The sequence below is a fragment of the Dendropsophus ebraccatus genome, chromosome 4 (assembly GCF_027789765.1).
Source record: "Dendropsophus ebraccatus isolate aDenEbr1 chromosome 4, aDenEbr1.pat, whole genome shotgun sequence".
Classification (NCBI taxonomy): Eukaryota; Metazoa; Chordata; class Amphibia; order Anura; family Hylidae; genus Dendropsophus; species Dendropsophus ebraccatus.
The window spans coordinates 84,281,231-84,308,148 of record NC_091457.1 but is presented as its reverse complement, the minus strand read 5'-3'; the positions used below and the strand labels follow the sequence as shown (position 1 = coordinate 84,308,148).

At 41.6% G+C, this 26,918-nt stretch overlaps 1 long non-coding RNA gene across 1 annotated transcript in view; it reads left to right on the top strand.

Annotated features, from left to right (window-relative positions):
- Positions 1-6,121, top strand: part of LOC138789759 (uncharacterized) — a 38,305-nt gene extending 32,184 nt beyond the window's left edge. Inside the window, exon 3 of the long non-coding RNA XR_011362788.1 lies at positions 6,064-6,121. This is a non-coding gene — a long non-coding RNA (uncharacterized lncRNA). The remainder of the gene's footprint in view (positions 1-6,063) is intronic.
- The last annotated feature ends 20,797 nt before the right edge of the window (positions 6,122-26,918 follow it).

The following is a 26,918-nucleotide window of genomic DNA, read 5'->3' as shown; positions in this document are numbered from 1 at the left end:
TGGGCAGGATCTACAATACATACATGTAAAACTGACATATTAATTTGTAAGACTACACTGTCATTTACAGTATTAATATTATTGTGCATTCCACCTTGAAGAGACAGCACCCTAAAAATACTATTGTCTTTCAAAGCCCTCAGCTAAAAGAACCATTCTGAAACTGTAACCTTTGCACTCGCTATATCTACACCAGTGCTTGTGTAACTTAGTTTTTAAAGATTTTACAGGGAAGTCATAATTAAAAATCATTTATGACAAAGGACAAGAATAATCAATGCACATGGATCAATGGCAGGTTCCCTGCTGTTTGTAATGCACTGATGCAGGCAGCTAAGATGTCACTTTCACTACAGTGAAAAAGTAATTAATGCAGATCTACAGATCTTCCCTGATTCTCCACATACATATGTTGCTGGCTAGATGAAAATGGAAAACAGCTGGAAACTGCACTTCAGCTTGTAAAGTACATGTGTGATATTTTTCTCAGTCCCTCTGCACAGCGCTGCTCACCCATTGTGACATATCAGTCAAGTCAGTGATTGTAACCTTGTGATGACCTTCAGTGGAGTAGCTCAGTATTAACCAAGTATGTATGCAGTGAAGCAATATATATGTATAACACAAATGTAATACAACCAAAAATTAAAAGCAACGTTGCAAAGAAAAATTATTCATTCTTATTTGTAAAGTAAACTGACAGGTCTGAAGTAGTCTAAATGCAATTCTCTGTAAATAAAACTTAAAATATAAATGTGTTAAAAATATATTCTGATCATTATAAAGCTTTAAATTTTTAGCCTATGGGAGAATTTGAGGTATAATTTTTGCATCATGATCTGTACTTTCTATTGGTACCTCAAATGCATAAATGCAACTTTTTTTTATCACTTATTATCATCATTTTTATTATTTATAATATTATTATTGAAATTTTTCTGGGTGTAAGGTAACAAAAAAATCATCAATTTTGTGCTTTGGCAGGTTTTTGCGCTTATGCCATTTACTGTCCAAGATCAGGAATGTAATAATTTAATAGTTCAGGTGATTACACATGCAGGCAATAGTAAATATGTTTATTTTATTTTATTTTTTTCTTATTTATAAAATGGGAAGAGGGGGGTGATTTTATTTTTTATTATGGGATGACCTTTTTTAATAACGAAAAACTTTTTTGTATGTATTGCTTTCTATGTATTCGGCTCTCGATTACTAAAGGCTGCTGAAGCACCTAGTAATCGATTGCCCCGCCCCGCCCATTGTCCTTACATCGTTGAGGCCCTTCTAGGTAAGTATGACAGATCGGCTTCTTGCGATCACATCGTGAGAAGCCGATCTACCACTAGGTAATTTACCACTAGATTACCACTTGATCCCTTTTTTAACAGTATTGAAATGCTGCTGTCAGTTTTAACAGCGGCATTTAAATAGTTAATTAGCCACCACAGGTAACAAAAGCAGGGGCAGAATCAATATCAGTAAACACTCGAGGTACTAAATCAGGATTCGGGAAGGTAGCAAGGTCAGAAACACTGAAGATATGCAGGGAAAACACTGGTGATATGGGCAATGACCAACAAGTATAGGCAGCTAATCACTAAGTAGCTGCCCCGAATTGTTGGCCATTGCCTAAATCTCCCTCCAGCCATAATTCTAGAGCTGGGCTGCTCGTTATTGGCTCCAGAGTGGTAACACACCTCAGCCAGTAATCGGATGCCCGTGCTTTGCTTGTGACAGTCAGGTTTCCATGAAGATGGGGTCTTGCCTCCCTGACCATGGTGAAGAGAAAAGCATGGGAGCACAGACAGATGCATTTATGAAGGCTCCATTTTCCCAGTAGAGCACCTGCTCAAGTCCCTGCTGCATTGCTGAGTCACATTCAATGAGTCTCATATTGTTACATTGAGAAAGGGACCTCCAGTCCATCCACAAACTGAAAGTGGTGTCCTATCAGGAAAATGGAATACCTACTGAGAGGAGGATCAGGGCAGCCGTTTACTCTCTCCATTTTTATCTGCCGAGATGGAACAATAACTATAAAGTGAATTTTTAGGTTGTTTGGGGCTCTAAATGTTATGACAATTTTTGCCCCCTTGCTGTGCATGTGTAGTTGTACCAATTATTTCTATTTTTTTTTTGTAATGTTGATTTAAAAAAAAATGTCAAAATGGCATGGCAAAAAAACTCTTTTTGGGAATGTTCACATGCTGCAGATTTCCTGCAGCAGATGTTTTGGCTTAAAAACACTGCACATTGTCTGCAATTGATCAGCAGGAAATCTGTAGCATGTGAACACATACCTTACAGTAAGCCAGTATTCTATTCCACAAGAAAATGGATTCTACTATCATAAGAGCGTCGAGGGGATGTATTCACTTAGTTTGCTGTTAGTACGTGTGTAGAGGATGGGCTCACATCAGTTCCCTGCTGAGATCTCTAATGAAATATGATGTGAAGTTCATGCTCTTTCATTTGACCACAGAGACTGAAATTGCTTGTCATTCTTTAAATGATTGTTAGATTTTGGCTTTGAAATGATCTTATTAGTTTCATGAAATAAAACTCCCTTCTCTGCTGCAACATGTCATTAATGTAATTTGGCCGATGTTAAAGGCCAGGAGGTATAATTAGTGCAATAATTTAAGGTCTGCAAATAGACCTTTTGTCTCTGAGAGTAGGGGTGCCGATAAATGTCTAATTGCAAATGGGCTCCCAGTCAGATGGAGGGACAAGTCCTTGCTTGCTCTTGTGTTACCATCCTTATGCCTCATTGTATTCAGAATTGCTTGCCTGGTACTTTTATAATAGGTGATTTACCATCAGTACTCTGTTTTATTTAAATCATTTTAAAAATAAGTTTGAGATGGGATTTGACATGTTATTCCAATGTCACGTCCAATGTAAAGTGTCAGAAGACAAAAATAATGTCAACCTGTGATTTGAGCATGTACAGATAGAGCTAGGGTAGCAGGGATAGCAGGTAGGGGGCGTACCACTGAGTTATCCAAAAGATGTACACCTGATGTCACATGCTATTAAAAACTTTGGTATGTAAGCTAAAACTTAATAACCTTTATTTGACATACATTAAATATAATAGTTCAGAAGAAAACCCTTTATATATGAATACAAGGTGTGTGGTCACCTAGGTAGATGCCACGCAACGTAGCCTATGGACAGTGCAAACTATTCTCAGATAAGTAGCCAAAAAAAAATATTACACCAGAATAAATATAGATACACTAAATTATAAATTTGGATGATGGAAAGGAAGAACATAATGGAAACAAACATAACCTGAAATACTCTTAACCTTAACTTAAATAATATTAGGTCCTGAATTTACTTGCTACTGTTACAAGTTTGGCCATGTAGTAAAATAGTTTGTTATTATGCCCTTTTTTGCAATTTAAATTAATCATAGCTTTAAATTTCAGAATCCTTCTGATCTGATCAATTCCTGTGCCAATGGATCTATATCCAAACTTTCTTTTATCAGCCATACCTGCAGATTAGTTAAAGATCAGAAGAGTAAATATAAGTGTACAACGTAAGACATTTTCCCATCTCCTAAAGTAATACGATCTTTGGGTTTACAACCTCTGCGACCGACACCAGTCAAAAAAAGCTGGGTTTTCCCCTACAAAATGGAACTTCTGGCCCCCTGCCTGTGCAAGAAACTACAGCCAGTCCCATTCACTTACATGGAGCTACGCTGTAGTTCTCTGCACAACCACATGTCCCAGGGTCACTATACAACGGGAAAACCATAAAGGGGATACAGTGCTAAATCAGCACTATGGCCCCATTTATTGTGTTATTGGTGGAATTTCTGACCTCTGTGATCCCTACAGTAGTGAATTGATGGCATATCATATTGATATGCCATTACTTTATGGAAAGATCAAGCCCCCTCTGCCTTTAACTTTTGAAAGTAGTTCCTGTTCTGTTTTTGTGATGTTTCTTCTCCTTTTCATGCATTTTCTACGGGTCTCAAAACATGGGCCAAGCCAAGGGGTGAATCCTGTAAGGAGACAACCAAAACCACGTCATTAAGTGGCCCTTTCAGTCAATATCCGACTCATTTACAAGTCTGAGGCTATGACAAGGGAACTACCAAAGTCCAATATCTATGCACAGACTGCTGTTTCGGGGTGTTACCCCTCATCAGTGTGGATTAGGATTCTGGCTAGGTAGGAACAATGCCTAGTAGACCAATATGATAAACAGATCATTGATCTCCTAAAATTCATAATTGAGCTGGATATTGACTGAAAGGGCCACTTAATATTGTGGTTTTGGAGGTTTCCTTACCATGGCGGGATATCTTGCTAATCCATTGTTTTTGACACTTATAATTGAGGCTCCATAGACTTTTTTTTTTTTTTTGCATATTCATGTCTTCCAGGGGGCAATGCCCTTGCATCTCATTGTGTTGAGCCCTTTAACCAGCAGCCAACAGTATTTTCTAGCTGGTCTTCCTTAGATCAGTAATCTGTTTATTGATGTATTGGCAGCTGCCATGAAAAGGTTCATGTTGATGAGTCATGGATACCTGATCCTTGTGTCAACAGTGGTAATTAGAGTAAATGGTGTCTAGCCAAAGGTGGGAGCCTAGTGAATTATACTGGGAAGGTACGTTCGAGCTCCTCCAAGCCTCCTTTTAATAGTTTTGATTTATCAAAAAGACAATGACTGGGTGGAACATTAATCAAGCCCAAGCCTAATCAGCCCTGGCAGTAAACACTGTTAATTATCCTATGACCCGTTCACCTTGTGATAACTGGGAATATTACAGTGTAATGTATGGACTTGGAAGGATAGTTCAGAATTCATTTACAGTGCTGATTGAATGGCATGTAAGGGTTACTGAAAGGATCATAGGCAAGTCTTAAATGCTCAGGGTCCTGACTATATATATATATATATATATATATATATATATATATATATATATATAAAGAGAGAGAGAGAGAGAGAGAGAGAGTTGCGCTGTTACATTTTTGTACATTAGGTACCAAATAGACTTTTCCTATACATTCTCTGTTGACCAGTCACATAACTGCGTTCTCTGTGAGCATGTAAATGGCCGGGACGTCCTGTGTTTAGTCTCATTTTTCAATGAGCAAAAGACTAAAAAGATGCCCTAAAGCATTAAAACAAATAAAAAAAGAATTGCAAACATGCTTTATTTCACATCTACAGTTGATTTGGTTTAATATTTCTGGACATTCTTCAACAGTTTCCATGGACAAATCTTTAAAACCCAAGGCTATGCCTGGAAATCAGGCATGGTGACATGCTCTGTTTTCCATGCAATACAGATAAGGATTGTCGGTTACATCTATAGAGCTAGTGGCTGGTTGAGTCCTCTATGATCTGGAAATTCTGGTTAAGAAATATCTTGAGTCTCATCTTTCCTGTTATGACATATAACTGATCTGTGGTCAGACCTTTACAAACCTGTAATGTTTATATCCTCTAAGAGAAAAGTTTGGAAGAAACCTCTTCTAACCACTAATGCTAAGGCCAGAGGAGGCCATGTCACATCGGGGGGTCCTGCTAAATGGTGATTTCACAAAAGAGGAAGCACAAGCTACTTATCTGACCTAAGATGAATGTACACATATCCTGTGGTCAGATCTGCATCAAATCAAAGAGGGTAGCCCTTAATCTGTGGTTACCGACTGTCCTTCACCGGCACGTTCCTACCTGGCACAAAGGAGGATGTGCTCAGCCAACAGCCTGCAATGTTCTTCTGGTTATGTAACCATGTCATAACAAAAACTGGAAACAGGTTTTGTTATGCGTGGATTGTAGATTTTTTAAAGTTTCTGGAACATTATGTTTATTTCTACAACTTAGCATTCTCTAAAACGCAGTCATCGCTCATCAATACTTACAGATAGAAGTCTGATTTACTGTTGTGTTGTCCTTGATTATTTAATTCGATGTCTTTAAGGTTTGCATCCTAAGTTACTTTACGCGTCTTAAGTTAAAGTTTTATTGTGATGCAGTTAGATTCACATATCAAATCTAAATATGATGAATACTTTCTTCTAGGGCTAAGGCTAAACAACAACACAGCATTACCAACAAAGAAGAAAAGTTACATGTGACCACACTTCTATCTTCAAAATCGTAAATCGTAGGAAAGTATTGCCATGTAGCCCTTGCCTTAAATAACATTGTAGTAAAAACTGTAGTTTACCATTGTATGTATGGATTAGTGATCTTTCAGACTCTTGAATCTTGTTGGAAAGTGCTTAAATTTTTTTAATTGGCAGCCAGCACCATGTTCAGATGACCTACCATAATTTCCCCTGCTTTTTATAGGATAAGTTGTCTCCTGATAATCAGCTCTGGGGAAAGGATGTTAAGGGAGGTTTAGATAAAGGGTAGCCTGTTTACTAGGGCATTTAAAAAGTTATTGATCACTGCTGAGACCCTCTCTGATTAGAAGATATATCCGTGTAGAGATTGCGGTAGCGCAATCTTCTCGCTGGCCAGCCACTTTTTTGTCAATATTTTCTTATAGACTTACATTGAGAATATTGATGAACTGCACGTCCGGCCCAGGAGTGCATCGTACTGCCATCAGCTCTCCCATGGCTTTATCTTCTGACTAGAGTGGGCCTCAGCAGTGAGACCCTCTGCAATCAATAACTTTTGACATGGCATCAGACATAAAGATATTTTTAGTAACCGTGCCCATTTGAAAGCAGCATCAGCTATGAAAAGATGTCATGATACAATCCAAAATAACTTTGTATGCACTAGTCATTTTGTGAGGGAAGTGACTGATGACAAGATTGCTGACTGTCATCAGTAAGAACCAACCGAACAGTCAATGCAGCTCACTGCCTCCACCAGCAGAACAGTGCGTGCCCCCCTAGAACACAATACAGGTTCTAACTAACTCAGGATCAGAACTAGACAAATAATTTACTCAGCCTTCTATCTATCTTATGGTGTTTGATGGTGAATTTAGAGTGAGAGGTGTTGTATCATGGAGTCATTCTCAGATCTGTTGTATCCATTGCTCAGTTTGGTTACTGAGTGCATAATCTGTTTATTTGACATTTTTAACAATTCCACTGTTAAGTATTATCCATGTATGCTAAGCCAGCCCTCACATATATAATTCCAGTTTACAGTCCCCTCTGTGTTAATAAAAATGGCTGTGGATGTAGCACCAGGTATACATTTCATGGCCTTTTTAACGGTTTCTGTGGTATCATTAGGCGTAACGTGTGAAGGAAATTAACAAGAATTCCTTACTGTCTTAGTAATGTGAAACAATCAGCATTACATCTGTAAAAACAAACATGTCCAGAGCGAGTGACCCAGTGAAGAGCAAATGTGCCCAGCTACCGCACAGATTTACATGACATTATGGGAGTAGTAAACACTTTGGGGGGGGATTTATCAAACATGGTGTAAGCTAAAGTGAAACTGGCTCAGTTGCCCCTAGCAATCAATCAGATTCCACTTTTCATTCCTCACAGACTCTTTGGAAAATGAAAGGTGGAATCTGATTGGTTGCTAGGGGCAACTGAGCCAGTTCTACTTTACACTGTGTTTGATAAATCTCCCACATTGTTATTGCCTGGATTGTACATTGCAGTTATATAAAACCACTACTGCACTTACAGTAAAACAGCAGCACTTTGCTGCAAACTCAAGGCAGCCATAGATGCAACTATTTATCAGGAGGTTCATCCATGTGTGTATAATACACTGCTCAAAAAAATAAAGGGAACACTAATGGTGCGTTTACACAGAATGATTATCGTTCAAATTTTCGCGATAACGATCGCATTTGAGCGATAATCGTTCCGTGTAAACACAGCGAACAATCAAGAGACGAGCGAGAAATCGTTCATTGTGATCTTTCAACACGTTCTTAAATCATTGTTGGTCGTCCGCTAAAAATTCGCAGATCGCTTTGTGTAAACAGTCTTTCAACGATTTACCCTATGTGTGAGATAGGCTTAAGCGATCTTAAAATGATCGCAATAACGATTTTTTCAAATTATATATCGTTCTGTCTAAACGCTGATCGTTATAAAAAACACATTGTTACTTCAAAATCGTTAATCGTTCGAGTTGACGAATTATCGCTCCGTGTAAACGCACCAACAACACAATATAACTCCAATTAAATCAAACTTCTTTGAAATCAAACTGTCCACTTAGGAAGCAACACTGATTGACAATCAATTTCACATGCTGTTGTGCAAATGGAATAGACTACAGGTGGAAATTATATTGGCAATTAGCAAGATACACTCAATAAAGGAATGGTTCTGCAGTGGGGACCACAGGGTAGTTCTCAGTACCTATGCTTTCTGGCTGATGTTTTGGTCACTTTTGAATGTTGGTGGTGCTTTCCCGCTCGTGGTAGCATGAGATGGACTCTACAACCCACACAAGTGGCTCATTGAGCTGTGGCAAGAAAGTTTGCTGTGGCTGGCAGTGTTGGCAGAGGCTGGAGGCGCTACCAGGATACAGGCCAGTACACCAGGAGACGTGGAGGAGGCTGTTAGAGGGGAACACCCCAGCAGCAGGACCGCTACCTCCACCTTTGTGCAAGGAGGAACAGGAGGTTCTTCACAGATGAGAGCAGGTTCACACTGAGCACATGTGACAGACATGACAGAGTCTGGAGAAGCCATGGAGCGCCATGAGCTGCCTGCAACACCCTTCAGCATGACCGGTTTGGCAGTGGATCGGTAATGGTGTGGGGTGGCATTTCTTTGGAGGGCCTCACAGCCCTCCATGTGCTCTCTAGAGGTAGCCTGACTGCCATTAGGTAACAAGATGAGATCCTCAGACCCCTTGTGAGACCATATGCTGGTGCAGTTGGCCCTGGGTTCCTCCTAATGCAGGACAATGCTAGACCTCATGTGGCTGGAGTGTGTCAGCCGTTCCTGTAAGATGAAGGCATTGAAGCTATGGACTGGCCAGCCTGTCCCCAGACCTGAATCCCATTGAGCACATCTGGGAGATCATGTCTCACTCCATCCACCAAGATTACGTTGCACCATAGACTGTCCAGGAGTTGTCGGATGCTTTAGTCCAGGTCTAGGAGAAAATCCCTCAGGAGACCATCAGAAGGAGCCTTCCCAGGCATTGTAGGGAGGTCATACAGGCATGTGGAGGCCACACACAATACACACACACACACACACACAAAGCCCGGAATGTGTTTTTCCACTTTAATTTTGTGTGTGACTCCAAATCCAGGCCTCCATTGGTTAATAAATGTGATGTCCATTGCTGATTTTTGTGTTATTTTGTTGTCAGCACATTCAACTTTGTACAGAACAAAGTATTCAATCAGAATATTTAATTCATGCAGATCTAGGATGTGTTATTGGAGTGTCCCCTTAACTTTTTGAGCAGTGTATTATAATACCACACAAATGAATAAATATCTCTGAGGAGTCTACCAAGGACTGTGTGCACATGGTGGTACTGGGAACCCCAAGGGCTGAGTAATGGTCCAAACTGCTGACACAGAAAAGATGAGGTATGCGGCTGTGGCAATCTAGTTTGCATTAACCCCTAGGTGACCTAGGATGTACCGGTACGCCCTGGAGGTCTGTGCCCAGACGACTCTGGGCGTACCGGTACGTCCTGAGCTATGAAGCGCGCTCCGGAGCGGAGCGCACTTCATAGCAGGTGGGGGCCGGCTGCAGTAAGCAGCTGGCGCATCACCGTTAATGACAGACTGCAGCGATTGCACTGCAGCGTGTCATCAACTCCTTAAACAATGCGATTGCGGTGCGGGCGCGTCGTTTAAGTGTAAGTGACAGGGGGAGTCCCCTGTCACTTACCGATTGGGTCCCGATCGTTAAAACGGACCCCCGGAGGTCTCTTACCTTCCTCCGTGCGGTCCGATCGGCGCTCTTCTCACTGAGCCTGCACAGGCAGGCTTAATGAGCAGATCACCTATCACACTGATCAATGCTATGCCTATGGCATAGCAATGATCAGTGTATGAAATGAAAGTAATGAATGTACAAGTCCCCCAAAGGGACTTAAAATGTGTAAAAAAAGTTAAAATCATTAACACACTACCCCAAAGCCCCTCCCCTAATAAAAGTTGAAATAACCCCCCTTTCCTATTATATAAATAAAAAATATAAAAATAAATAAACATATAATATACCGTAGCGCGCATAATTGTCCAATATATTAAAATGTAAGCGTCATTGCGAACGGTGTAGACGAAAAGAAGGAAGAAAGTGCACGGATTACCGATTTTATGTTACATTATATATTTAAAAAAAATTATTCACAAATATGGTATTGTTAAAAACTAGAGATCATTGCGGAAAAAATGACATCTCATACAGCCCCGTAGGTGAAAAAATAAAACCGTTATAAGCATCACAATAGGCCCATTTTATTAATAATTAATTGCCGAAAAAAAGTATTTCATTAAAAATATATATATAACATTAAAAAATCTGTGTAAACCTGCATATGGTTGTGTTCGGACTGACCTATAGAATAACAGTATTGTGTCTGTTTTACCATATAGTGCATTACGTAGACACAGGAACCCCCCAAATGTTACCATATTGCATTCTTTTTTATGATTTCACCTATTTATATCTTCATAAATAATAACTTTGGGATTCTGTCATACATGTTATGGTAAAATGAAAGACGCCATTACAAAGTACAACTATTCCTTTAAAAAACAAGCCCTTACATGGTCCTGTAGATAGAAAACTGAAAGTGCTAGAGCTCTTAGAAGGGGAGGAGGGAAAAATGAAAGCACAAAAATCAAAATTTGCGCGGTCCACTGGGTCATTTTGGGCCTGGTTCTCAAAGGGTTAATCTGCTGATTTTGAAGGAAAAAGCAATGGAGGTTTTCCTTTGTGTTTTCCACAAAGAAAATCAAGATGTTCTGTAGACCCACCAATAGGATACTCCAGAGCTGAAGTATGTTATTTGCTGTATGGTAATTTTGCACATTTACAGGTGCTACAAAAAATAACAAAGAGTTTTAAGCATGTTACCTGTCAATGCAAGGCCCTTTTTATAGGACATAAGATTAAAAGTTACTAAGAATAAATTAGCTGCCATCTCTCGGGTTCTACTCTAGAATATTATTACAGTCATTCCACTGAATTACGGGAATAGCCAGATATCCCTCCAGAGAAGGAAAGCCTGTTGCCAAGGGGTGCCTCCCAGTGGGGAGTTCACTAAACCACCTTGATACATAGCCCATTATCCCCTTAACGACCATGGGCGTACATTTATGCCCCCTTTGCCTGGGCCTTAACGCAGGAGGACATAACAGTGATCAGTGTATAGAATCAAATGTATTAATGCACAAAAAGTGTAAAAAAAATAAAAAAATCTATAAAAGTTTTAAAAAATGCCCCATAGCCCCTCCCTCAATAAAAGTGAAAATCACCCCACTTCCCATTTTATACATAAAACACAGAAAAATAATAAAGCTAATTAACATATAATATACCATAGCATGCGTAATGGTCCGATCTATTAAAATAAAGCAATATTATTCCCGCATGGTGAACAGCATGAACAAAAAGCGTTAAAAACATCAATACGTTTGATCTAGAAAAAAATGTTACTAATAAAAACTAGAGATCATGGCGCAAAAAAATGACACCCCACACAGCCCCGTAAGTGAAAAAATAAATGTGCTATAAGAGTCACGAGAGGGCCTTTTTAAATATATTTATTTGCAAAATAGAATATAAGAAGAATTGACAGTTTTACCGTAAAGTGCATTACGTAAACATGGATGCCTCCCCAAATTGCGAATCACATTTTTGACCCAAATTCATCCCATAAATGATATTTTGGGGGTTCCGTCATTCATTTTATGGCAAGTTGAAAGATGTCATTACAAAGTATACCTGCTCCTTAAAAAAATAAGCCCTCATATGGCCCTTTAGGTGGAAAAATGAAAGAGTTTTGGGTCTTAGAAGGCGAGGAGGAAAAAATGCAAAAGTGACAATTGGCCCAGTCCCTAAGGTCATTTCAGGCCTGGTTCTTAAGGTATTAAGTCCAACTCAGTTGCGAGTATTGGAACATAAATAGGGAAATAGCTGTCTGTGGCTGGATGCCTGCCTTGATAACCCTTGTCATGTCACAAAACTCGCCACAGAGTTACACTTTGACGCAAAAGGGGCCACCCTGGTATTTCCCTGTTTATATTCCAATACTCGCAACCAAGTGGGACTTAAAGGGCTACGTATCAGGGTGGTTTGGTGATCTCCCCACTGGGAGGCTCCCCTTGGCAACAGGCTTTCCTTCTCTTGAGGGATATCTGGCTATTCCCGTGTTTTGAGACTCGTAACTGAGGCTCCACGACCCCTTTTTTTGCATATTTAAATTTATAGTAGGCAATGTATCAGTGGAGACTCTTGAGTGAGTACTCCATTGGAATTTTTGTCGCTGATCTCCTTGAGCTCAGTGATTGTTTTGTTTTGTTATTCCACTGAATTAATCTGATATTATGTAACATTTAGCAGTCACAGGTCTTATACAGGAAGCGTTACAGAAAAGAAAAGTCTCCATTAATGGGGCCCTTGCCCCAGTAGTATACATGAGGGTGCTAAAGCCTGTCCTTCCCTCCATGAATTATGTTTTATTAATTTCTGAATAAGGCACATATGTGGCCACCAATATAACTCCCACAGGGGCTGTCACCTTTCTTATCTAGACCCTTATATTATATCTGTGTAGATATGCAATAATCTTCCACATTCTTATTGTTGCATAACTATGTACAGATTTTGGAAGGCTGAGCTGTGAGGGATGACTAAGAATTCTACTTAAAGTGTAACTGTCATTTCGGAAAACAAAGCGTTTATACAAGAGAAGAATGGTTTCCATGTTCACCCAGAAACAGCACACTTCTTATTCTTGGATTGCATTTAGTTGGTCCTCAAACAAAAATCATGCCAAAATGTTCTCATTCAGGGATACGTTTGATAGTTAGTTATTTACATAATTTTACAAACTGTATCAGGACCTGAAACAAAAAAGACCTATCCAAACATTGTAGCTGTGGCATAAGATCATAGCTTGTAGTGTATCATTAGCACACAGCCTGCCTAAAATATCTCCTCTGCTCAACTTAAAGGGGCTTTCAGTATTCAAAACATACTGATAAGCTATTCACAACATAGCACATCAGTTACTGGGCAGTGCCATCACTACCCAGTGAATGGGGCAGGATGCAATTTGCTCCATTCACTATGTAGTGGGGGCAATGTGTTCCTGCAGCTTAGGTGAACAGCAGGTGAGCTGCAGTAACCACAAACAGCCACTACACAGTGAACTCAGACAACTGCTTCCAGCCTCATTCACTGTGTAGTGTGTGCAATCAGCTGATCAGCAGGGGTGCCCAGTGTCAGCACCTTATCAATCAGTTACTGATAACCTATCCTGTGGATGGTTCAATTCATCTACCTCCAATGATCTCTATACCTGAGAGACGTGCAATCCAGCTCATTGCAGGAGATGAGTTCCTTTAGAAATCTACGAAGCCTGACTCTAAGGCTGGTATTACACGGAGCGATTATCGTTCGAAAAATCGTTAAATCGTTCGGATTTGAACGATAATCGTTTCATGTAATAGCAGGCAACGATTAAACGACCAATGAGAAATCGTTGATCGTTTAATAGGATCCAGACCTATTTTTATCGTTTGATCGTTCGCACATCGTTCGAACATTGTTCGGTGGAATAAGAATTCGCAGCTGAAATGTACGCAATACCGACGACTAAACGACCTCAAGAACGATCATAAATAACGATCATCATTCCATGTAATTGGCGAACGATTTCGGGTCGTTTGCCATAGCGGTCGTTTAAGATCGTTTATCGTAGTCGTTAGTCGTCGAAAAATTGCTTGGTGTAATAGTACACTAAGACGGATTAAGTGCTGAGCCGGGAAGTAAAGCGCACAATCACACACTTCTTCTGGCTATAGCTAGAGAACAGTGGTGGTCTCCACACTCAGACTTCAAGTGATCACAACTATGGACATGTCTGCATTTATTTAAGCACAGCTTTAAGGCTTGGCTTGCACTGTACTGACAGAGAAGTAACAAAAAAAACGAATTTTTCTGCAACCATTCTGACCCCTGTGCATTTATTGCATTCAGATTTTTCTAGAAATAAATGAAGCCAGAGCCTCTTTATTGATCAGTGTGAAAGCAATCATACAATATGAAGCTTACACGCCCTTTTGTAGAGCTAGATCTGACGTTCAAGTTAAACATGATTCTGCACGTTCTGTATAAAACTACTACAGGAAATGATCTCATATATTATTGCTTATCCAAAAATCTTAATAATATCAGATTTTCTGAGGAAAGTAACTAACAGCAACTATTCATTCCCTTTTTCCAGTGTCCTTACACAAATACTGTATATCTTGGGTTGTATGTGCAATCCCCTTTCCTTAGTAATGCATTATGGAGACATTCTTTTTTGTTACTTTAATAAAATTCACTTGTTAATGTACCTGAGATATACACCTATCTTACATTGATCCTGAGTTACAGCCTATTTTACAGTGCAGAGCTGTAGTCCCAAGCTTCAGGGCTGAAATCTTAATAATTTCCTGCACATCACTTGCTCTTGTAATTTTGGGAAGTATATTTTTTATACATGGCTCTGTACACAAATCTGATGTAAGAAAAACTACTTGTTCTCTGCATTAGAGACACTTAACTAAGCTGTTGCTATCTGTCACCAAGCGTGCTGACCAGTAGGATTGTGAATTGAGCTCTGGCATATAATTCCGACTAAAGCTTCGTATAATATGATGCATTTACAAGATGACTAACTTTTTCTGCTCCCAAACAACTCTGAACAATTATTTCCTTATATTTCCTATTTCTCATTAACCTGTAAGCCTTTAATACTTTCATCTGCTCTCATTTATGAGTTTATAACCTTGGCTCCCGGACAGCTTTTGGCAAAAAAACAAACAAAAAAACAGCAACATATTCCTACAAAGTCACGAGTGCCGAAATAAATTTATAGTAAAGATAGGTCATTACTAGCCTTGCCCATCGGCAGTTTACACTCCCTTTCCCATCATGACATGAGACGGGCACCATGCCAGCCTCCTTGGCATGTACTGGGTTCAGATGACTAAGCCTGTTATCAGCAGGATTATATACCGCAGCATTGTCAAACCTATTCCTTATAGTTGATTTGCATTAAGAGAGAAACACCTTTACCCAGGTGACGGGCGGCTCAGAGGGAGATTATGGGCTGTGAAGTTGATTGCGTCTGTTCAGCTCCGTTGCTCTTGATACTATTGTAACTATAGAAGCAAATGAGTGGATTGAATAGATGGTAATGAAGGCACTGTCACTCATAAGCACTAGGACATGATAAACAGGATTAGTTTAGCAGTTTATCATAAGGTAGGCTGGCTGCTGTCAGTCATACAGACTTTGCTAGCATTATTTTTGAGTTGGATAAATGGTTCCCAATCTAGTCCTCTTGTAATTGTGCCCATGATGAGACAGTGGTAGCCATATATCAGTGCCTATATAATGGAACCAGCCACATATCACATGCTGCAGCTGCAGAGACCGGGGAATCCGATAGACAAGGTCTGAGGACCCTCAGAAACGTGATCAGGTAAGTATATATCTTTATTATTTTACACTAAAGCAAGGGTTACACGATAATTGTAACCTTGTAATTCTGTAAGCGAGTACTGATCTAGTTCATCGGTGCTCTCTTATCAGGAATATCAGGCCTAAGGGTTTATTCACACAGCAGCTTATAGAGGTGAAAAATTTAGGCTATGTTCACATACTGTTTAAACAACCACCATTGTTTTGAGTATCAAACAACGGCCATTGTTTTAAATGCAAATTGCATTTAAGTCTATGGACAACAGTCAGAAACAATGATCATTTTTTTGACAGCCATTGTTCAATACATTTTGTGAACAACGGCCATTATTTGCATTGATTTCAATGCAAATCATTTTATTATGAAAAGAACGGCCATTGTGTAAATTGAAAACCCCGTCTGTCTGGAAGTTTCAGTGGAATAATCCAAGTGTGAAACTCCCACTTAACTCAATGGGGGAGATTTATCAAGCATGGTGTAACGTGAAACTGGCTCAGTTGCCCCTAGCAACCAATCAGATTCCACCTTTTATTACTCACAGATTGTTTTGAAAATGAAAGGTGGAATTGGATTGGTTGCTTGGGGCAACTGAGCCAATTCTACTTTACACCAGTTTGATAAATCTAGGTCAATGATTTTTACTAGGCAAAACTACATTTATATGGATATAAAAATTAATGCAGATTCTGTGTCACAAATGCCCATACTATATTTATACTAAATCGTAGGTTGTCGCCTAAAGGCAGTCCTGACTGTAAAGTGGCGTGTGGCTAGGAGAAAATTGCAGTGTGTAAAGGTTTATTGTACTGATATTGTGAAATACTATCAATTGTGGAAGGTTTTGCTGGATTTAGTGACTGAAATAATGAATTATAAATTTTCAAAGGTCAAAGCCAGTAATGGCAATCTTTCAGAGGTTGTAATTCAGCTGACCCCGAATTGCATTTTCATCTGCTTTCTATCTCCCCTGCTCAGAGTTCTAGAAGTTTATCATAGTTCTAAAGCCGCATTCGCACGTTCAGTGTTCTGCGCGGAACACTGACGTGGAGTGCATATAACAGACTTCCCCCCGCTCGGGCAGCATCTGTATAAGATGATGGGAGCTGGGGAACGGTATTCATATGCGCCGCGCTGTAATGACAGCGCCACACGGCTGCTTTATTACAGCACGGTGCATATGAATACAGTTCCCCTGCTCCTAGCATCTTATCACAGATAATGCCTGGGCGGGGGGGAGAAGTCCTTTACATGCACTCCACGTCCGTGTTCCATACAGAACACGGAACGTGTGAATGCAGCCTTACATTCATGTTTATTCTGCCCGGGATAAAAAATGTAGCTTGACCCTTCATGAAGGAAGTGCTGTAGTGTGATTAACTATGAGAAAACATGGCAAAGGATTTCCAGAGAAATAACTCATATAGAAGCACACCAACTACTTACTGCTACTATGCTAAACTCACCAGAAAATGAGACCTTATAGGATAAAAATAAAATGGTAGCATGATTCAATCAATGAGTCTGGAACAGAACGTACAATTTCATTACAACATGTTACATTTCCCATTCGCTCATAGATAATCCTATATTGTCTTAGCCTTGAGTGAAAGCAAACACATACTGTAGTACATGCAGCACAGAAGAGCGCTCTTATCTCTGTCTGTTGCTCTTTGACCCACTAACTTTTCTGCTGAACCCATTGCTGATCTCAGCATAGACTCAGCACTGTAACCCCTTGTGTGCTGGTAAAACTTCATGTTACTAGTTACCAGAAAAATACCATTCACCTTCAGGCTATGTTCACACATAGTATTTCCGTCAGTCTTTTTTCAATCAAAACCAGGAGTGGGTTCCATTATAATTTTGTCCTGTGAGTTTTGCCCCTGGTTTTGGATAAGTAGAAGTAGAACCGGTTCCTTGCACGACTTTAGAAGCCGAAAAAGATCCTCAATAGTGCGGAGCGCAGGTAGTGCAATCACCTGAAGCTGACTATCGCATTCAAACCGCAATAGCGGTTGAGATATAGATATGGCCACTTTAGTACCAAGTATCAAAACAAAGGAGATTTATTTGTAGTAGCGATGCGTTTTGGCACAAACATCCATTTGTGCCTTTCTCAAGTACTATTAATCACCTTTTTCGGCTCCTAAAGTCCTGCAAGGAACTGGTTCTACTTCTACTGTCTCATTTCATTCGCTGTGTGGATGATCCCGTGCCCAGCTGCGGTGGTTGAACTACTGTATGCTTGATATACTGTTGTGCCTATACCTTTTGCACAACACTATAAGGTGAGTGTACACAGGCTATTTTCCTCTGCACATATTCCCCTGACCATACAATATTGCACTAGGAAGCGCCCTTACCTCTTCTTTTTTGCTATGGCAGATGTGATGGCGCAGATTTGAAGTTGAAGATTTAAAGGGGTACTCCGGCGGGGGGGGGCGGCACTTTTTTGCTGGGACTGGGGAGGAGGTGGCTGAGGGAAAAGACGTCCACTCACCTCCCCGATTCCAGCTTGAGACGATACGTCTCAGGTCCGCTCAGCCAGTCAGTGACAGAGGCGGGATATTTCAGTCAATACTGACTGAAATATACGTAGTGTGAATGCAGCCTAATTTTGGATGAAATTGTTTCAAAACAGCGGCACCTGCAAAAATAAGAACAGCGCTGAAATGAGGAGCGAGGCGGCTACACTGACATACTGTATCAGCAGGGTCGCACAGTAAAAAAAAATAGCCTTTTTTTGTCATTTAGATTAATTTGTGACATGTTCAACAAACAAGTGAAAAATTAAGATCCATCAGTGTCTGAGTGCTGAGACCCCCGGCTCAGCTTAGGGCCCTATTAAACGGAGCGATAGTCTGCCAAATCAGGTCATTTGGCAAATTATCACCAACGATCAGCTGATGAAATGATCATCGGCTGATTGTAGTAGTTTTTTCCAGCCTAAAAATCATTGGCATGCCCAGCAGCCAATGATTTTTAGGTTGAAGTAAATTACAACGATCTGGCTGATAAATGTGTAAAATTAAATAAACCTTTGCACACCTGTCCACACTTCCGATGTTCTTCTCACATCTGTCAGCAGCCATCACTGGAACTTTTGAGCTGGTCTCTAAAATGACAGGCCGCTCAGCCAATCACTGACCGAGAAGGGACCACCATGGCCAGTGATTGGTTGAGCGGCCTGTCCCTTTAGAGACTGGCTCAGAAGTTCCAGCGGCAGCTGCAGACAGAAGCAAGAAGTACACCGGAAACATGGACAGGTGTGCTAAGGTTTATTATTTTACAATAGGGCAAAGGCTGCACGGACATCACTAATGAGATATATATATATATATATATATACACACACACACACAGCCCTTGCTGCATGATTATCGAGCCGTATATGGGCTCAGCAAGCAAGCACCGATCTGGCAGATCGGAACTCACTTACAATAGTGATCAGGCCGTTTTAATACTGCCCTTGCAGTGCAACTGATTATAGGAGAGGGGCTCCATTATAGTCTATGGAGCCCATTTCCTGTGATCAGTTGGACTGTGCACTGAGCTGGGGAGTGAACCATACTATTGTGCACATTACTATAGGTAACAATTGCAGGGGGTTTAGACCCTGACCAGTCTAAACTTCATACATGTTGCACACATGTCAAAAGTTAAAGGGGAACTCCTGCTATAATTTATATATGTATAACTATTGCATTGTCCCACAAAAGTTATATAACATCTAAATATACTGTCTCTACTGCTTCTGGCTGCATAGTGCTATGTTGTCTGTACTCATTATCTGCAATCTTGAACTTGATAAAAATAATTCTTTTGTCTCATCTCCCTATCTAGGATCGGGCGGCATCTTGGGTCTGTGATGTGTTTGCTTGGTTGCCATGGTCCTAGCGCCGTGGCATGTAAGAGGCTAGGAGATTGCTTTTTCCCCGCTCCACATCCCATTTCTTGCAAGACTTGGTAACATCAGATATAGAGACAGGGGCCGTCACTATCTGCTCAGTTACCAAGTCTTGCAAAAGACGAGAAGTGGGGCGGGGAAAAGGCGACCTCCTAGCCTAGCCCCGATCCTAGCTAGAGAGATGGGACAAAAGCTCAAGTTCAAGACTTCTGGTCGCAGTAAGTGCAAATAATATAGCACTATGCGTCCAGAAGCGGTAGATACATTGGGGGAGATTTGTCAAACATGGTGTGAAGTAAAATTGGCTCAGTTGCCCGTAGCAACCAATCAGATTCCACCTTTAATTCCTCACAGACTCTTTGGAAAATGAAAGGTGGAATCTGATTGGTTGCTAGGGGAGACTGAGCCAGCTTCACTTTACACCATGTTTGATAAATCTCCCCCAGTATATTTAGATGTTAAATAACTTTTGTGGGGCAATTTAATAGTTAAATATGATAACTCCATATTTTGGCTGGAGTACCCCTTTAATTCAAATGACAGTAATTCTTAAAGGGTGCCTGCCACAAAGTTAATGTCTCTGGAGTGGCGTACAGACGTAGCTGCTGCTGGGAGATTGAGCAACATGTTTTTATTTTAATTATTAGGGCTCATGCATGGAAAAAGGACGTACCCAAAGCCCCTGTGTCTTCATGCCACTCCAAAGACATCGGTTAAGGATACATCGCAATTTTTGGGGATTGGTTCTGCTAATAGGGGGCCCTGATACTTTGGCTGTATGGGGCCCCAAAATTCCTGATGGCGACCCTGGCTGCAAGTATGTAAATCACCAGCCCCCTTAACCCACACAAGGCCCGTTCTCATTCTGACTTGCTGTATGGGGTCCCTGCTTCCTGCTCTCTCACCCAGCCAATCAGTGGCTGCAGCTGGGCAGCTGACTGATTGGCTGGCGGGAGAGTTAGAAGCTGGGACCCCGTGCAGCAAGCCAGATTGAGGATGGATGATGTATGCGCCGGCAGCGTGTGGGTTAAGGGGGCAGGTGATTTACATACTCGCAGCAGTCTAAAAGATCCCCTGCAAGCATGTATTCACATAGGAATTGCCAGGACCTTGGATTGCAACGGATCTTGCTGCAAAACTCACAGTGAGATTTCCACTGTGGTCCGTCCTGTGTGAAACTGCCCTTAAGAAGAGGGTTAAAAGTAGGGATGGTCCGAACCTGGTTGGGACGGGGTTCATACGAACCCGAACCCTCCGCAATGATTACCGCTGTCTGCCCGCTCCGTGCAGCGGGCGGATCCAGCGGGAGGAACGCCTGGAAAACTGGGATACAGCCATAGTCATAGGCTGTATCCCAGTTTTCCAGGCGTTCCTTCCGCTGTATCCGCCCGCTGCACGGAGCGCGCAGACAGCGGGAATCCGATGCCGAGCGTTTGGGTTCAGCCGAACCTCGGCGGGTTCGGACCATCCCTAGTTAAAAGGTTTATGCACTTTGCAATTTACTTCATTTATTTATATATTTATTTATTTTTGCCTGTATTCTATGTAAAATACAATGCTATAAAATCTGCCACTAGGTGTTCCACTTACTGGAAAACTTCAGTCAAGGCTTCGTCACTAAGGCCATTTGGTCTTTTTGTAAAAAAAAAAAAAAAAAAAAAGAGACCAAGTGCAGGAAGTGATGTCAGTTCTCTCTGATCTGCACAGGTTGGCCCAGTGAAGATGAATGCTGATTGGCCAGCAGCTGTGCTCCCCCCTGTACACGCCCCTGTGTGCTGATGCTGAGTCAACTAAATGATCTAATAGCCCGTCCCCCAATTCAGAGCAAAATGCGGAAGCATAATCAGCACAATCGGGCACTAAATGGACTGCTAGAGCTGTGAGATTAAAATCAATAGCATACATAAGGCAAGCATTACATATTTGCTGTTTTTTTATTATTATTATTTCTGTCATGACTAGAAAAATGATGCTAGTAAACCACATTGTGATAAATGCAATTTTATACAGGCCATCTAATTCCTCTACTGATAGAGGGTCTGTACAGTTATCAGCCATTAACTGATAGCAAGCAGACTTCTCAGGATCAAAACATATCAGAAAGTTGCAGAACTTTTTCTTTTCAATATGGTTTAGGAATCTTCTTGATACCAGTGGACTTGCAGTTACAATTTTACAGGTCCATCTGGAAAGCGACATGGTGCAGCTCATTAAATTACCGATCCAGACAGGGTGGTATAGAAGCCTTGCTCCGTCTTTGGTGATGTCTTACAATGACAAGTGAAATCATAGGTTTGGTTTATGGATCAGTCTGTTGGATGACTGCAGGATACACCAGCAGCTCAACCTCTCCGTAAACACAGCCCTGTTATCACCAACAACACCAGCCCAGAGGTTTAGACCCAAGTCTGGCTCCGGCAGGCTCCTTGGCCACTGGACTTCCTGTAGGGCCAGCTGTGGGGAGATGATAGGATCTGGAGGCCACAATACTTCCTCCCTGTATCTTTCCCATCTTATGGCAGTAGAATTATCAATCACTACAGTCTGGATGAACACTCTCGTATATCATGCAGTCAGGGTGCTATAATGAGAATGTAAATGGAGATGAATTGCCTCGGTCTTTATTGCTACATTGTACAGACTGGCCCTTGCTAAACAAAGCTGCTAGTTTTATCTTAGTGTCATCAAATCTTTACAATGTTATTAATGTATTTAATCATGTAAAACGATTGCTTTCATTTTTACAGTCGATCGTTTTCATTTGGAACTGCACCTGTTGTAGATGCAACGACTAAGCCCTGTTTACTGGAGATCAAAATGATCCTGTGAAGGTACTTGGATAAAGCCGATGGCTCACAATAGAAGGATGGGTTGTGTTCTACATACAGATTCATGCTATTAAAGTGCTTTCACTGAACCCCTCATATACGCCAGGCACATTTCCCCTGGATAGTAACAGTATGCTCACTATTATACCTGCATTACAGTATGAATTCCTCTTGCCATACTAGAATAATACATGGCTCCTCCATTAAAATCCCAGTTATATTGCATAAAAAATGACAGTCAAATGACATGACTGACCTGTTTCACCATTTTTTTTTAATACATATTTTCATAAAATTTTCATAATTTTTTCCAACAACCGCATACATAGTATGACACTCTGCCATCCTTTAAGCGAAAGACATGTGGGAGCTTGCAACAGTCCAGATAAGTAGAAACACATGGTACATAGACAAGGCAGTACAAGCTGTTACACCTTTTTACACTGCTCTGTTCTCCACCAAAGCAACCTTACTAGTTCCAGTGGTTTAGGAGACTACTCCTGATGCATGAGCATATTAAATTATAATATTAAATATAATTATAAAATTGTGCATATTAAATTATAATAATATTATAATATGCATATTAAATTATAACACCATACATAAAATAAGTTTGACAAGGACAAAATAGATCTTTAGTTCTGCAGGCACATCAGACAAACTGTACTACACTGTAGCTTCCTAACTTTAGTGCTGATTCCAATGAGCGCCTTGAGGACGGATATAAATTTGTGATACACCTGTGGTACATGATAGTTCTCTGCTAATCATCAGGACTGCATCTTCACTATAAACACAGCTGAGCTCGTCTTATGTAACTTCTGCATGTTTGTGACAATTTGAGGAATTTGCAAATACAGGATGATTCTAAACATTCCGTTACAAAACTCCTGAAGTCAGTTTACTGCCAATTTCAGGATGTTGTGACTTGTAGTGCAACACAGAGTAACGGACAAAAGGACATTTGGAGAACCTGTTGCGTGGGCTGACCACATCCTGACCTCTTAAAGGCCAAAATATTGCATGACACTTTCCACAGGATGAACAGGCACTAGGTGTATAGGGATCTATCGATTATGCAGTTTATATAATACAGCAGCATTGGAATGTTGCTATAAAGGGTCATATATACTGTATGTATTGTGATATATGTAACCAGTACCAAGGATACCCAGTTTCAAAGATAATCAAGTAAAAAGTGATTCTTGCTTCCATTGCCCTGTGTGGCAGTAAAAGGAAAGAGCTATTTAGGCATAAGGCCGCCTAACTAAAGGCACTATTACATGTCAAATTATTTCTGACCTGAGTCTGGTGTTAAATTTGACAATATGTCCACATATATGTCGGCACACTATTTTGACAAGTTGCCAATGTATATGTGCAACTACTGTAACTGACAAACTGTAACATGTACATTCACATGTACTGAGTTCACAGTGAAATTTACTGCGATACTCGGTACTGTTATGGCTCTGCATTTTCGCAGCCGATTATCCTTTTGCTGTGAGAATGTAGCCACTGCCTATTTAACTAAATAGCTGCCGACCCTTAAACAAGATAATGCTTTACCTGCCAGCTCTCCTGCATTCTTCATTGGCTCCTGGGTCACTAACAGCCTGCTCAGCTAATCAGTGGCTGCAGCAGGACAGTGGACTGATTGGCTGAGCAGGCTGGCCAGGGCTGTATTTACCACTAGGCACCTGTGGTCCAGTGCCTAGGGCAGCACCTTGCAGGGGGAAACAATTTTTTATTTAGTCTCCCACCTCCTGTTCAGACTTGCCAGTAAATTTGGTGTACTTTTGAGGGAGGTATGGTGGTATTGTTCAGGTCTGGTGTGTCAGTGTTATCCAGTCACAGTATGGCGGTATTGTTCAGGTCTGGTGTGTCGGTGTTATCCAGTCACAGTATGGCGGTATTGGTCAGGTCTGGTGTGTCTGTGTTATCCAGTCACAGTATGGCGGTATTGGTCAGGTCTGGTGTGTCGGTGTTATCCAGTCACAGTATGGCGGTATTGTTCAGGTCTGGTGTGGTAGTGTTATCCAGTCACAGTATGGCAGTATTGTTCAGGTCTGGTGTGGCGGTGTTATAGTTACAGTATGGTGGTGTTGTTCAGGTCCGGTGTGGCTGCAGAGGCGGACATATCACTTGTGCAGCCTGTTCAGCTGCACAGGGGCCCAGGCCAATAGAGGGGCCCTCCAGGCTCAGACTCTAAAGTGTCAGCTCAGCATGGCACATGTCTGTAGTGGACCCCCAGGCGGTATCAGCACCTGGGAAGAACGGGCCCCCTGCTCCTGGGGGGCCCACTTAGTAACTAGATGCTGTGCCCAGCTGGGGCTGGTTCTCCTCTCTCCACCTCTCCTCCTCCACGCTGCTCCTGACAGCCCCTCCTGTACTCCACTGTCCGCCATACCTTGTGTGAGGAGGAGAGGACAAAGAGCATGTGGTGACAGGAGTTTGAGGGATCCTGCGGGGTTATGGCTACCAGGGACGGGACTGTGAAGAGGAGCAACAGCAGCAGCTCTGACAGTGAGTTATTATTGACAGTGTGTCTGTCAGGCTGCTGGAAGTTGCAGGATAGAGGGTGGACTGTGTAAGGCAAAGCACAGAGCCCCCACCCTCTGATGCTGATGTTTGATTATAAGTTTATGCCTTTTATGCCAAACACTGTGCCCTCTCCACTTTGCAGCATAGCTGTTTTTCTCTTTCATCTCCCCCCTGCCCCCGCTGCAAACACTACAACTCCTAGCATGTACTGCAGTCTACAGCCCTCAGGATGCGCTAAGATTTGAAGTTCAAATGAGCAAACAACTCAAGGGGTTGTCCTCTCTGGAACTAAAACTCCCAGCATTCTTTGAGAGCTTCATGAGTGTGAGGCATTCTGAGAGTTGTAGGTATTGTTATACTGGAAGTTGTGGTCACAGATACATCAGTCCAAGGTGGGACAAGGTCTGCATGTCGCTTTCGACGGGTTCTTTATTTGGGTGCCCACCATGATCAGTTCTATTGGTGGCCACAGGTACCCCAGTCCTGCACTAAGGCCTGCACAGACTACAGTACAGTCCTTTAGCAGGCCCTGGTATCTGTGCTGTAGGGCCCTCCCAAGAAACCAGGACACATGTACCGGATGCCCGGACGTACATATGTGTGCGCCATTAAGGCAGAAAAGGGGAGAAACTAATAGGTTATAGAGGCCCAAACACATTTTTTGCACAGGGGCCCTTTGCAGTCTGTGTCCGCCCCTATGTGGCTGTGTTATCCAGTCACAGTATGGCAGAATTTGTCAGGTCTGGTTTGGTGGTGTTATCCAGTCACAGTATGGCAGTATTGGTCAGATCTGGTGTAGCGGTGTTATCCAGTCACTGTGTGGTGGTATTGGTCAGGTCTGGTATGGCGGTGTTATCCAGTCACAGTATGGCGGTATTGGTCAGGTCTGGTATGGTGGTGTTATCTACTCACAATATGGGAGTATTGTTCAGGTCTAGTGTGGCGGTGTTATACAGTCTCAGTATGGTGGTATTGGTCAGGTCTTGTGTGGTGGTGTTATCTAGTTACAGTAGGGCGGTATTGGTCAGGTCTGGTATGGCGGTTTTATCCAGTCACAGTATGGTGGTACTGGTCAGGTCTGGTATGGCGGTGTTATCCAGTGACAGTATGGCAGTATTGTTTAGGTCTGGTGTGGCGGTGTTATACAGTCTCAGTATGGTGGTATTGGTCAGGTCTTGTGTGAGGCGGTGTTATCTAAATACAGTAGGGCGGTATTGGTCAGGTCTGGTATGGCAGTGTTATCCAGTCACAGTATGGCAGTGTTAAATATGACACCTGGAGCTATTACCTACCAATCCTGTGGTGAGAATTCCTTCAGACAATATGCAGGCTGCTCTAATCTTTAATTCAATGTGGAAATTTGTTTACGTTTTAAGCAGTTCAAAACCATAAAAAATGCGATTCAGACAGCGTTTCTACATGTAGAGAAATAAATGTGGCCAAAACCATGCTTTCATTTCTTCCCCAGTAGTCATGTGCTGTTACCAGGATTATTGGCCATATTGGCCTATTGGTTACCGCATGAGGGCCTGGCATCTGCTGCATGTGGTGACGTACAGTAAATGTGGGAACGGGGCCTAAGACTGATCAGATATTAATATGATGTTCAGAAACTAAAAAATCCTGATGCCAATTGGTAAATTAAGATGGGGGGTCTTCAGGTTTAGTGCCTAGGGCAGCAGCAGATGTTAATGTGGCCTGGGGCCGGCTGTGACCCAGGAACTTTAGAAGCAGGCGGAAGCGCAGGCAGGTAAAGGATTATCTTGCTTAGGGCCCGGCAACTATTTAGTTAAAAAGCCAGTGACTACATTCTCACAGCGAAATGAAAATCGGCTGCGAATATGAAGAGCCATAGGCCATAACAGTACACAGCAGATTTTACTGCAAAACTTGCAGCTTGAAATCTCCTGCGAACTGAGTATGTGTAAATTTACCCTTAGGCTATGTTCACACAATGCATGAACAATGGCCGTTGT